This window comes from Cygnus olor, chromosome 24 (genome assembly GCF_009769625.2).
Source record: "Cygnus olor isolate bCygOlo1 chromosome 24, bCygOlo1.pri.v2, whole genome shotgun sequence".
Taxonomy (NCBI): domain Eukaryota; kingdom Metazoa; phylum Chordata; class Aves; order Anseriformes; family Anatidae; genus Cygnus; species Cygnus olor.
This window is the reverse complement of record NC_049192.1, coordinates 2,704,200-2,710,756: the sequence shown is the minus strand read 5'-3', so window position 1 is coordinate 2,710,756 and position 6,557 is coordinate 2,704,200. Positions and strand designations below refer to the sequence as shown.

The 6,557-nt window shown below is 56.9% G+C and overlaps 1 non-coding gene across 1 annotated transcript; it reads right to left on the bottom strand.

Moving 5' to 3' along the window:
- Window positions 1-423: 423 nt before the first annotated feature.
- TRNAW-CCA lies at window positions 424-495 on the bottom strand. The gene has a single exon. It is a non-coding gene; the product is annotated as a tRNA-Trp (tRNA).
- Window positions 496-6,557: the final 6,062 nt, after the last annotated feature.

The window sequence follows — 6,557 nt, the reverse complement described above, 5'->3', positions numbered from 1 at the left end:
CACTCAAGGCAAGAGGCAGTGAATGGAAAGAGATCAAGACCAAAGGACCTCAGGTGTACGCAGCCAGCATTTAACCCAGCTTAGAGCAGTTACAGTTAACAACCTCTTAGATGCTTTATGTATCCCACACATTACAGTTTTTATTTTTTCTTTTTTCCTGCCGAAGGGAAAAAAACGTTAATTTCAGGTGATTTTGTGGGACCGTGGAGATATTATGCAGCTTGACGGGCACCAGGCCCCGGGCCGCGGCCTGCCCCAGACCCTCAGTGGGGTGAGAGGAGAGCCCAACCCCACGGCCCCGTGTCTGCACCGGGCCCCTGGGCCCGACCCACGCCGTAGCTCCGGATCCCGGCCCCCGCACGCCTCGGGCCGGCTCTGACCCCACGGCCCCGGGTGTAAAATAGACCCCCGCGGGGGAAGTCGTGACCCCGACGTGATTCGAACACGCAGCCTTCTGATCTGGAGTCAGACGCGCTACCGTTGCGCCACGAGGTCTGCGGTACCGCAGCCCCGGCCTGCCTCCAAGAGCCTCTGCGCCTCCCCGCGCATGCGCGCCCCGACCGCCCTTTGAGCCGCCCGCCCGCCTCAGCCGGCCTCGCCTGCCCGCGGGCCGTACCACCGGCGGGGGAAGCGCCGCGCGGAGCCGCCTGGCAGAGCCCACCTGACCCCCGCCCCTCCGCGAGAATCCCCCCCCTCCTCCCTCCCCCGTGATCCGTCCCGCTCGCCGCGCCCTCAGATTTAAAGGGGCCGCGCCGCGTTACGTTCGATGACCTGGGGCCGGGCGCGCGTTCTCAGCGGGCGCCGTGCCCGGGGGGCGGCGGCGTCGGTGCCGCTTCCTCCATCCCGCAGCGGGCCCGCACCGGCCGCACCGCCACCGAGACACCCCGCGGAGCTCAGCCCCAGCACTATTTCATTGTCCGTCCCCGCGCTGCGGGGTGTCAGCCCCCGCTCCGAATTCCCACGTGTAAACGCGAACCGGCGTGACTCCGGATTGGGCGCAGGGCCCGGCCCGCAGGCAGCGCACTGGGAATGACGGCCGGCTCTGGGGCTGAATCCAGTTTATTCGAGCAGCTCCGCGCGGCCGGGCCAGGCACATGCTGGCGCCAGGGACAGAGGGACAGAGGGACAGAGGGCCGCCACCACGTGCAGTCCCCGGGCAAAACCCAACAGCGACCGAACAGAGAGAACGGGATGGGGGGAGTAGAGTAGAGTAGAGTAGAATAGAATAGAGTAGAGTAGAGTAGAAACAGAGTAGAGTAGAATAGAATAGGAACAGAGTAGAATAGAACAGAGTAGAATAGAAGTAGACTAGACTAGGATAGAGGAGAAGAGAAGAGAGGAGAAGAGAAGAGAAAACAGACTGGAGTAGGATAGGATAGAGTAGACTAGAATAGACTAGAATAGAAGTAGAGAAGGCTAGACTGGGCTAGGATAGGATAGAACAGAACAGATCAGATCAACAGGCCGGTCCTTCTGTGCAAACCACAGCCATGACATGCAGATGCATCTATAATTTACAGTACAATCTTGCAAACTGGGCACGCTACAGCAGAAGCCGCTGGGCTGGGTGTTTTTGTTTGCAGCTCCAGGACACCCGGTGAGCACTGATGGGACAGTCCCCATCTGTGTCCCCGTCCCCAGCCCCAGCCCATGTGCTGCCAGGTGCCCCATGGCAGTGGTCGAATTTCAAAAGGGTGTCAATTTGTACTACCGAGGGGGAAGGGTGTGTGTATTGAAACCAGCTCAGGGAAGGGCAAAGCTTGTCATATAGCAAAAACCCCGATCTCCAAACGTCTGTAAAACCCATACTCCAAAAATTGTCCTAAATAATTTGTCTGGCATAGGAAATACGATAGGAATGGAGCCGCTCTGCATGTGGATACGTGCGCTCGTTTGCAAATGCCACGTTTATCTTCTTGCATGGCTTTTCAGAGATGATCATTTACCGTGCGACAGCACACAAGGCTGACCTGGTCTTCTGTCTCTCCGAAGTAGAGAAAAGTCATTTACTGGCATCATGAAAACAGCCTAAAAATAGCCGGTTTCTATGGCTACTGGGGCTGGGAGACTCCTGAGGAACAAGTCTGGGTAGGTCCCTTCGTGATGAAATCCAGGCAGTGGGATGAAAGGGAAGGACAATAAAGGAGGTTGAATGCTTTGATCCTCTTCAGACACCGCTGCTGCGGAGCCGCTGCAGAGAGAGTTCTGTGCCTTTCGTGTGCCTGGGAACTGCAGTGATCAATACGGGCTTATTAGGGGGGATTTAGGCAAATTGACTGGATCTAGCACAATCCCAAGGCAAACACTTCCATCGGGGCAGCGCTTTGTTGAGTCAGGGCGTCCTCAGTGCCTGCTGTACGCCTGTCGGTGCCTCCTTGTGCTGTCTGTCTGCATGGTTTTGTACTAGGGTCGGGTCTGAGGTGCACTGGGGAGAAATTTGGGGGTGTTGGGGTCCCGTCCAAGCTCATCTCCATACAATTAATATTTCTGTAGACACCTCACATCACTGTACAGACTGTTTTGTTGGATTTATGCCGGCTTGAAGTGCAGGTGGGTTCGGCCTGTATCTTTACACATGCAATAAACTTCTGAGCAGTGATTAATTCGCAGTGGTTCAAGCCCATGAGTGTCTCACTCGTGTGGTCACCACACTTTACAGGGGGACTGTGCAAATCAGTATAAAAATGCATTCAAGAACCCGGTGTGTGCACCCTGGCTCAGGTTTTCTCCCTGCTTTTTCCCTGTCTCCAGCAAAACCTTCAAGAATGTGGCAGAGGAGTTCAGGCTGCAGCTTTTTCCTTGGCTCACCTCCTGCCAGGTGCGTGCGCACCCTTCCAGCTACTGCCCAAACCTCTCTGCATCCGAATTAGCTGCTGGTGCCCGGTCCCCTACTCTGCTACCATCATGCAAACACACATCTGTACTGAAGTAGGCCAATATTTACGGAGGGGACACACTCGGAAGGGAGCCTGAGGCAATGCTCTGGCTATTTTGATCATTAAAACTGATTTTTCCCCACACTCCCGACTCCCAATCCTTAGCGCAGGCGGCTGCTCGTTGCAGACGATGCTACGGGCTCCATCCCCAGGGCTGGTGTGTGGGTGTCCCTGCCTGCTGACGGATTTCTCCCGGCCCTTTGGCACTGGAGGGGAAGCTCAGGGCATGCTGGAAGGGTCCAAGCCGTGTCCCACCTGTCCCCAAAGCCCCAGGCACCGCGGGTGATGGGGACCCAGCCGGGGCAGCCACAGTAAGCAGGGCTGCCCCCCTCCTGCATCCTGCCCCTGGATGCTTTCCTTGGATTAAGGAAGGATTATTGCTAGTGGGAATAAATGTATTTTTCAGGAGCGCCGCTCTCCTCTTTCTGAGGAGCGATGGTGGTGGAGGATCTCTCCGTAAAGCCTGGGAAGCTGTGGCACGGATGAGGCTCGTGTCGTGCCAGGGGATTTGCAGAGAGCACAGTGGTGTGCAGAGTGTAACGGAGAGGACAATTCGCAGCCCTCGCACTTCTGCGCCCCTCACCCCGAGGGCAGCCCTGAGCTGCTCAGCACCCGAGGCGATTTGGCAACCGCAGCTTCAGGCTCCCTGAGGGTCCCTGCGCCTCCCTGCCTCTCTGGAGGGTGGAGAAGCCTCAAAAAAGCTCTTGGAAACCACTGGAGGGACAACTCCAGCTCGCAGCTCATTGCCATCGGCATTGGTAAGATTTAGCTATTACGGTATCACTCATGTGCAGTCACTGCTGGAGTGGAGACGCGAAAGCCAGGTGGATGAGCCAAAGGCGGCATGTCTGTCACTTGGGAGAGCAAGAGGAAATCCCGAACAAGAAGCAAAATCCCAGTTTATGAAAATGCCCAGGGTTGTGCAAATGTGGGGGAGAAAGAAAGAGACAGGGAGAGAGTGTTTTTCTTTGACAAGAGCTGTCGAATTCCCAGCCTTCGCAGCCTCAGAAGCATATGCTGCCCTGCCAAAATGCTGCCATTGGAAAGAGGGGAAAAAAAAAAAAAAGAAAAACCCCTTTGCTTTTGCCCACTGCAAATTTGTCAAGTGGAAGCTGACAGCAGCGCGGGCTGGGCAGCGAGGGGCGAGCAGCGGCGCAGGGCGCAGCTCTTGGCAGGTTCGCTACAGAAAAGCGACAGGCTGAGCCTGGTGGGAAACAGCATGCGGCTGAAAGGACCTTCACCATAAATCCTGAGGTCAAGTCATTGTGACGGGGGAATCAAAAAGCACCACGAGCCATTTATGAACACAATAGAGGTCAATCCAGGAGCAAACCATTTTGCTCGGAGCCACGGTGGAAAACATATTGTTGCTCTGAGAGCTCCATCCATCCAGGGAGGTGGAAAGTTCTCTTTAAAAATAAATGTAGCTCGGGTGTTTTAACATTCATGCTGCACCTGGTTAATTCCTCGCGTTTTCAGATGGATGTGGAATGGGTGTGGGTGAGTGTCTGCCTGTTTTGCATCTACATCCTGGATTTATTCCATGTCTCGGGACCCTTTTGCTGGAAACGGGAATGTTGGAGGCGCAGGGACAGCCTGAGCAGGCACAGAGCTGTCTGCAGCATGTGTGTGATGTGTGCACGGGGCACATATCGTGCCTGCACCCTACGGCAAGCTTGCACCAAGTACAGTGTGTGTGCAGCATGTGCGGTATGTGTGCAACATGTGTGCACCATGCATAGTGTGTGCACAGCGTGTGCTGCATGTGTGCAGTGTGTGCACCACGCATGGTGTGTGCACAGCATGCACAGCGTGAGCACAGCATGAGCACAGTGCTTCCAGCAGAGCTCACAGCTCGTCCCTCAGCACCCAGAGGACACCCCAAGCCCTGATGCACCCCCCCCCGACACACACAAGGCTCCCTTGCAGGGCTGCTCTCGGTGCAATGCCGAGCACCCAGCCCGACACAAGGTCTCAGCACGGCTGTCGGCTGCAGATCTTTACCTGCCAGACCTTGATGGATCTGTAATCAGAGGTTTAGCACCGAAGGTTACACTGTAAGGAACTAGGCCACCCCCCCAACCCCACAGCAATGTTTTAGCCTCTGCAAAGCCTGACAGAGTGAAGCTGCCCAAGATTTCTCCCAAAGCTCTGCTTCTGGTGGTCTCCCTGGAGCACACACTGGCTGCCAGAACAGCCCCAGCTCTCTGCTGCACTGACACGGGTCATCCCTGCTCATGCCCTCATTCGTGGGGACCCAGTGTGTGTCCCCCCAGGAGGGGGGGCACCTTCAGCCAAGCCAAAACGTGGGTGCATAGGCACTAATCTGAGAGGCTTTGGCTTCCCTCGGGGCCTCGGCGAAGCTGTTCCTCGTGCGCTGCCTAAGTAAAAGGCTGACGCAGCCTCAGAGGTCCCAGAGGAGACATTACAGCCTGCACTAACCGTGGCATTTTCCACTGATCTGTGCACGCTGGGCTTAAATCTTCTGAGCTCAATGGTGACAAATGACAGGGCCAGCTATCCCTGCTGGCCATCGCATCGCAGATACACTGCACAGCTCCTCTCCTCCCAAAACTTGGAGTTTACCTATGAAATCCCCATCTGGGATCGCTGCCCTGGGGCTGCACTTCTGTGTTCCCCTAGCTCACATCTCCTGGGATGGAAGAGGGGAGAAGAAAAGTGCCCCAAGCCTCCCGACCTCGGGGCTGGCACACTGGGACCATGCGCTGCCCGTGCCCCGTGCCCAGTCCCTGCCACCCCCATGCCCCACATCCATCGGCTGTGTCCCACCGCAGCCCCGACAGCGGGCACCCAGCAGGGAGGATTTAAAGCTCCTCGTGTTATCGGTGCTCCTGGCCAGGCTTTTGTGCTCAATCCTTTGGATAAGAAAAATAAAATAATGGCCGTGTTGGCTCTGGGTGTTGGCTGAGCCAACAGAGCTCCAAAGGGGAGCTGTCACTGGCAGCTACAGCTCTGTTTGTTAAGAGTAAATCTGCTCGGAGAGCACCGGGTGAGCCCTGGAAAGGTCAGGCTGGTTAATCACGGGGGGAGGATTTGCTCTCCGAGTGTGCTCATCCCCCGCTGGGACCAGGGGGAGCTCCGCGGGGGTGTCAGGCTGCTCAAATCCATGCGCCCCCACGCCAGGGGCTTGCCCTCCCCGGATTTACCCTTTCCTACGGGCTGTCCCTCCTGCTTTTCGGCACGTCTTGGAAATGAGAGCACCCGGGTCACGGCAGCTGCCAGTTGCTGAAATGAGATCTCGAATTTTGGGTGCATTTAGGGCCAGGGAGGCAGGCTGCAGCCTGCCCCAGCATCGCAGCACCAAGACCCCAGCAACATCCCCAAATCCGTGGGGGCTCCGACACTCCTTGGGGGCTGGCTGGGGTGGTCTGAGCAGGGACGTCTGTGAGACGCCTCCTGGAAGGCACAGCATGCAGGGAGATCCTGTATGGCTTCAACTCTAGGTAGGAAGGATGCATGGACAGGGGAGAGGGGAAAGGGGGACCCTGGGGACCTTGAGGACCTGGGGGACAGCAACAAAGCACAGGGTGAAGGTGGCAGGAGCAGGACCAGCCCTCGGGGCGAGCATCCCCTGCCTGGCAGCCGCAGGCATCACTTTTA